The sequence below is a fragment of the Bos mutus genome, chromosome 11 (genome assembly GCF_027580195.1).
Source record: "Bos mutus isolate GX-2022 chromosome 11, NWIPB_WYAK_1.1, whole genome shotgun sequence".
Classification (NCBI taxonomy): Eukaryota; Metazoa; Chordata; class Mammalia; order Artiodactyla; family Bovidae; genus Bos; species Bos mutus.
In genome coordinates, this window is record NC_091627.1 from 22194401 (window position 1) to 22201833 (window position 7433).

The following is a 7433-nucleotide window of genomic DNA, read 5'->3' on the forward strand; positions in this document are numbered from 1 at the left end:
TCAGGTCTCCGGGAATATTCCAACTTTATGACCCTAGTCTGGAGAATGCAGTGTATCCTGTTTTATGATTCCAGCTCAGCTCACTGTTTCCCTTTAGTCCCAACCTCAACCCTTTAATAGGTATTTAGAATCTTCAGGATATTTGCAAAAGCTATCTATAAATACAATAGTCGTATGCGACTCTTTGTGATCCCATAGACTATATGGTCCGTGGATTTCCCCAGGCGAGAATACTGGAGTGAGTAGCCCTTCCCTTTTCCAGGGGATCTTCCCAACCCAGAAATCAAACCCAGGTCTCCCGCATTGCAGGCATATTCTTTACCAGCTGAGCCACAAGGGAAGCCCATCTATAAATACGTGAATTTTTTCACTATGCCAACTACACTAAATATGTGAAAACTTTACGATTAATATACCCACAATAAAATCACTGTATTGTAATATAGCCTAAAGAATTATAGGAACTCAAATCAGACTATGGGATGTCACATTGCTTGTTTACCACCCACATGAGCTTGGATAAGCAGTTTTACTTTTCAGAGCATCAGTGAACTCAACAGGGAAAACTCTTAAAGTAGTTAAGAGATTTAAACCAGACATCTACTAAAACTGATTTAAGAAATACCTGGCACAAAATAGGCACTTTTCCCTTCTTTCTCTTTCATTCACTCACAGTGCCCTTAGGCCATCATATGTGTTCTCATACTGGCAGATCAAAGTGTTAGCAGGCTTGTCTCAGCAGTTGAAAACAGGGGAAAAAAAATTAAAATAAATGAGAGTTTTCCACTATTCTTCATCTTTGGCAGACTCCATTTTAATAGCTTGTCTCATCAAATAATCATTACACTCAATAAGTTGTCTAACACACTACTGCAAGGCTAAATGACTGTCAACTGGCTCAGGCCAGTCTTGCCCACTGAGTAATAACAGACTGTGGCAGGATTTCTGTTTCATTAAATCAGAGAAATAACATTTCTAGTAAAATTATGCACTCATAAAATTGAGTTGGCCTAAAAAACAGAGTATTTTCTTCTAATATTTTGAGGACCACAAAATATATCCAAATGATAGAACAAATCAAAGATGGTTTACAAAATTAATTTGGCTAAGTGGTAGATTGACTACAACTGGAAAAGATAGATCATATAAACCCAGTATGAGGGCACATTCAAGATGCACTGAAAATTCTACGTTAACTTGAAATTTTATTTGAATAATTGGCCAGTGGCCTAACTTCTCTACATCTGTGTTTCCTCATTGGTAAAATGTCAATGTACAAGTTAGGGTTTATTTTGTATATAAATATTTTTGAATTTTACATTTTCAATTTTATTGCAATTAAGTGTAGTCATATTATATTTATGTGCTAAAATTGATTAACGGAACACAATCATTTTAAGGATGTTTCATTTAAAAAGATTTTGTTGATGACAAAACTTCAATTTTAACATATTAATTAAATCACATTTTTAAAGTAAAATACAACTAATTTAGATTGAATTTTGTACATTAAATGAGTTCTTCTCTAAAACTGGCATGTCGTGTATCAAAGAAGAGACATATTTTTCAACTTGTTATTTCTACTATAAATAATTCATACTTTAAATTATGGTAAACTGAAAATTACACCATTGCAGCAATCAGGGACTCTTAATTTTATTCCTAAATTAGACTGGCTGTCTGGTCTTCAGGAAATTATTTTACTCCCTTTTGTCAAAGTTTCCTCATTTGTCTAATGAGCAAAAACATTTTACTTCATAATTTATCACTGCATATTATTAATACTAAGATACTTTTTCATATATGAACATCACTGAAATCAGATGCCTCTTAAAATTGAATGCATATTATCATAAATATTGGAAGCACACTAATTTTTATTCATAGCAATACCAAACATAGTAGTTTATCCTTTAATTAATGGTCTCTTAGGTTTAATATGATATTAACTGAATTAGTTATCTGGGACTTAAATATAGACCCATTTTAAATGAGTGGTGACATGAGTGTACTTTCTTCAAGGTATTTATATGTGAGGCATTAGTGGGCAATGGAAGAACAAAAATATAAAATATTATAGAAGTCAAAGGATGTTTGAAGAGTTCTGGTAATACTTAGGAGTAGGGTGCAGGGGGTGTGACAGGGAGGAACTGAAGATGAGGCTGAAGCATGGGTTGAAGTCAGATCCTGGATATCCTTTAACACCACGGTTAGGAAGTTAGAGTCAATCATCAGGTGTACTTCCTTTGCCTACAGTGATTGCTCATTGAATCTGAGCTATTAATCAAGCTAGATGCTCAAAGTCCTAAAGAAGCATGATCTTTGCTTTTGTGCAACATTTTAATCAATCCTTAACTCCTGAACCTGCGGACGCCATGCACAGGAAACACCTCCAGGAAATACCTGACCAGAGTGGCAATGTTACCACCAGTTTCACGTGGGGATGGGATTCTAGCAAGACTTCTGAACTGCTTTCAGGCATGGGGGTCCCGCCCTGGAGAAGGAGGAGGTGGACAGTGAGAATATCCCCCAGGAACTGCTTTCAAACCTGGGCCACCCACAGAGCCCCCCAAGAAAACGGCTGAAAAGCAAGGACTTTGTGATTGTCCGCAGACCTAAGCTAAACTGAGAGAAATTTCCAGGTGTTTCTTGGGACTCCCTTCCAGACGGGCTGCTTTTAGGAATCTTTTCCTGTCTGTGCATCCCTGAACTCCTCAAAGTCTCCAGTGTTTGTAAGAGATGGTAATATCTAGCGTTTGATGAGTCTCTCTGGCAGACTGTAGACCTCGCAGGCAGAAACCTCTACCCAGATGTGGTTGGTCGGCTTTTGTCCCGAGGGGTGGTTGCCTTCCGCTGTCCACGATCATTTATGGACCAACCGTTAGTTGAACATTTCAGCTCTTTTTGTCCACAGCACCTGGACCTTTCGAACTCTGATCGATGTGTCTACCCTGCATGGCCTTCTGTCTCACTGCTCCAAGTTGCAGAATCTCAGCCTGGAAGGCCTCCGACTTTCAGATACCGTTGTTGATAATCTTGCTCAGAACACAAATTTACTGTGACTAAACCTTTCTGGGTGTTTTGGATTCTCTGAATCTGCCCTGAAGACTGCTGAGTAGCTGTTCCAGACTGGATGAACTGAACCTCTCTTGGTGCTATGATTTCACTGAAAAGCCTGTAGCTATTGCACATGTGTCAGAGACCATAACCGAGCTGAATCTCAGCGGGTACTGAAAGAATCTGCAGAGATCAGATGTCTCTACCTTGGTTGGAAGATGTCCCAATCTTGTCCACCTAGACTTAAGTGATATGTCATGCTGAAAAATGACTGCTTTCCAGAATTTTACCAACTCAACTACCTCCAACACCTATCACTCAGTTGGTGCTATGACATAATACCTGAAACTTTACTTGAACTTGGAGAAATTCCCACATTAAAAACACAACAAGTCTTTGGAATCATACCAGACAGTACCCTTCAACTGTTAAAGGAAGCCCTCCCTCATCTACAGATTAATTGCTCCCATTTCACCACCATCACCAGGCCGACCATTGGCAACAAGAAGAACCAAGAGATATGGGGCATCGAATGCTGACTGTCACTGGAGAAGCCCAGTTGTCTATGAAGCCTCTATTGCAAGATGGTGTCTCCTCTATTATTTGAACAGGGAAAGTAAGCAGGAAGCCCAATTTTGGAGAGCTCAGCTATTTTTATTCTTGGTTTTCTATTGCCTTCCTCTACAAGTATATTAGAGAATTGTTGGAGACAGAAAACTATGAAGTGTTGCTTTTTAGAAATGACTATGAAAACTTTATCACTGCTATACCCTTAAGAGCCTAAGCTCTATGCTTTTTGACATTTTAGGGAGATTGAGCCTATAATTTCAAGATACCTTAAATAGCAAAATTTGAACCATGTCTTCCAAGTGCCATTCTTCATAAATCTATTTAGAATCAAGCTTAAAAATAACCACCAGCAAATCATTTTTGTAGCCTATATGGCAACTGAACATTCTTCTATTTAATTTTTCAGCACTGCTTTATTATAAGACATCTGTTCGGTTCAGTTCAGTCGCTCAGTCATGTCCGACTCTTTGTGACTCCATGAATCGCAGCACACCAGGCCTCCCTGTCCATGACCAACTCCCAGAGTTCACTCAGACTCATGTCCATCGAGTCAGCGATACCATCCAGCCATCTCATCCTCTGCCGTCCTCTTCTTCTCCTGCCTCCAATCCCTCCCAGCATCAGAGTCTTTTCTAATGAGTCAACTCTTCGCATGAGGTGGCCAAAGTACTGGAGTTTCAGCTTTAGCATCATTCCTTCCAAAGAAATCCCAGGGCTGATCTCCTTCAGAATGGACTGGTTGGACATAGGTTGCAAAAAATAATAAGATATTTGTATTGTAAGCTGAAAATAATGAGAATCATAGAGTAGATCTGCAGCAATCTCTTCTGAGGATGGCAAGAAAAATAGACATTTCAACTGCGCCTTTAGATTCGCAGTCAGGTTGATGGAAACAAATAGCCCCAGGTCATTCTCTTTAAAACCTAAATAAAGAAACAGACAATTGGCCAACCAGAGGTGTAGAATTAGTATAGAATTTAAAGGCTCAAGAGACAGTTTTCTATGACAGTTAACCTGGGGTATCCTCTAATGCACATTAATGAAGTCTCCTTTATGTACAATTGGGAAGGTCCCCTGGAGGAGGAAATGGCAACCCACTCCAGTATTTGTGCCTAGAGAATCCCATGGACAGAGGAGCCTGGCGGGCTACAGTCCATGGGGTCACAAAAAGTCAGACACGACTGAGTGACTAATACTAATACTTATCTCTATTAGCATATCTAGCAATTTTTTCTTGGAAATTTTATGTTTATATACCTGCCCTTCTCAGTCTCTGAACCTCTTATGGACAACAACTGTGTCATTTATTTTTGTTTATCTAGTATATTGCCACAATTTCTGACACACAGTTTCATGTATGTAGCATGAACAGTTCCTGTTGGAGCATGTTTTAAACAATGAATCCATGTTAGCAAAAAAACTAAGTATACATAAATGGTACGGGCATTGCCCATGTCAGTTACTCTCGGTATTTAAGGAGGTAGCAGTAGTGCAGCATCCTCTTAAGGTTCTGACTTGTGTGTAGAGAAAAAACTGGAAGACAATAGAAGAATTGAGATGTACTTCAGTCTTCTTGTCTGAAGTATGTGAATAATAATAAAGTTGTTTATAGGGAGATGAGAAAAGTATCATGAAAGGATATTGGCCATCTTTGATATTTACATAACCCTTCTTGGCATAGAGCAGGCTCTTAGTTTATATTTGATAAATGTATGAATGAGCAAACGAATGGCTGGTTGTTTTATGTTTTCTCAAGGAAATCTACTAATGTTTAATTTGAATCTTCTGGATCTTTACATAGACATTTCCTACTGTTTGAGTGCTGTGAATACTTTTTATTTTCTTGGATAATATTTGTGATATGCAGAGATGTTTAACAAAATTATCCCATCAAAAATAGCCACAGCAGAGGCAAAACTCATCTGGCAGCCAATTATTTACCAGTTATTGAAGGAAGAAAATGAACATTCATGAAACAAAACACGTATGTTTTTTCTGAACTACATTTAGAGTTTTCAATGTGCGTACTCAAATTCAACTTGAATTGAGATGTGCAAGCCACACTCACATACCCTGTTCTCGGTGTCATTCAAGCACTGTGTATACCAATCTGGAAAAGCTTGGTCTCTTTCCTTATTGAAGATCACAGAGTGGTTGAAATAAAAGAAACGAAAAGAAATAACACATTTTGATGCAATATACATTCATTTTTCAAAGCTCACTTCATGTCACCTAATTTACAAATCATCTGTCTCTAATCTTGATCTAAATGATGTACTCATTGCACGCACTGCAAACCATTTTATTACAGAAATATGAAGTAAAAGTAGTACAGTATTTTCTTTCTGTACTTGTTTACTTATAAGGTGTTTCTAAATGCTACCAAAGGATTTAGGAGGTAAGTATTGATAATTCTTTTGAAGAATATTCCATCATTGAACTCTGAAAGAAGAATTACAGTAACTTCCTTGGTTTTTCTGTTTGATCTTTAACTTTCCCATCTGTAAAATGAGGTGAATAAGGGCCGATCTAGTTGCCTTTGTGCTTAATTATACTTTCTTTAAAGAAAAAAACAGATTAACTCTTATAAGTTTGAGAAATTCTTCCCCTAGAGGAGCCTGGTGGGCTGCTGTCTATGGGGTCGCACAGAGTCAGACACGACTGAAGTGACTTAGCAGCAGCAGCAGATGTGCCACAGTGGTACTTTCAGCTTTCATATTTTTTCCGTGAAAATGCCTCTTGGTCCTATTGAGTCCTGCTTAAACTCACCCTATGATTTGGCTAGAGTACCTGTTATCACCTACCATCATGGATAAAGTTTTGTGAAAATTATATCTTTAAATGGGCCAGAACAAACCCAAGTCATCAAATATAATTTCAATGATGAACCTCAACATTTTCCATTTGAATAGTTTCCCAAATGATTGCCATTTATTAATGTCAGATTAAAGGACTTCATTCATTTTTCCTATTCAGTAGACAGGCAGTTAATGAATGGTGCTGACTTGGCCAGGCTTCCAATGAAAATCTGGAAGAGTGCAGCCCTCAGTGTGAAGAAACTCAACTAATGCCGGCTGAATATTGACACGATTTTCATCCATGCAGAAAGTCTTCTCATACACCTTTTGGCTCATGCGATGGTAATTGTGTCATCAAAGCTAAATAGAAAACATTGGGCTGAAGACTGTCTTCTCTAAGTGACGTTCCATGAATTAATGCACGACCTCCTGGTTTATTCACTTTCCTTACCAAGGCTGTGTTGCTTCAGAGAGATTTCCAGAGCAAATGAAGCAAGACAAGATAAAGGCTAGTGCCCATCTTGAAAACTTTAGATAGTGAAGAAGAGTGGAGAATGGAAATATCTACCATTCATATTATTACCAAAAATATTGGTAAATACTCTGATTTAGTTTATGAACTGGATCTAAATTTATCAATATTGATAAGCTTCAAACAGGTAATATAGAAAGATTCCAATACATTTCAAAATATGAAGCAGTGTTACTGACATATGATACTTGCAGAGATCTGAAAGCTTGCCTGGCAGGGGGAACACTGATTTCTCCATTGATGATTAACTCTGGGAGGGACTGGAGAGGATAAAAGAGGTTGGGGAGAGGGGGCAAGATACTGTCTAGATATACATAAACAATTTAAATAATGGAAAACACAAATAAAAGCATAGTTGATTCAATTTGGTTTTCTTTTCAGAAAATGTAACAGTATTCTTGTATTAAGCTGCTTTAATTTGCCAATTCTAGGCTCTAAACAACCATCCTAGTGCATTAAGATAACAGAGTAGATTG

The 7433-nt window shown here is 37.9% G+C and overlaps 1 pseudogene; it reads left to right on the forward strand.

Moving 5' to 3' along the window:
- The first annotated feature begins 2375 nt into the window (after positions 1–2375).
- Positions 2376–3626, forward strand: LOC102266231 (S-phase kinase-associated protein 2 pseudogene; annotated as a pseudogene).
- Positions 3627–7433: the final 3807 nt, after the last annotated feature.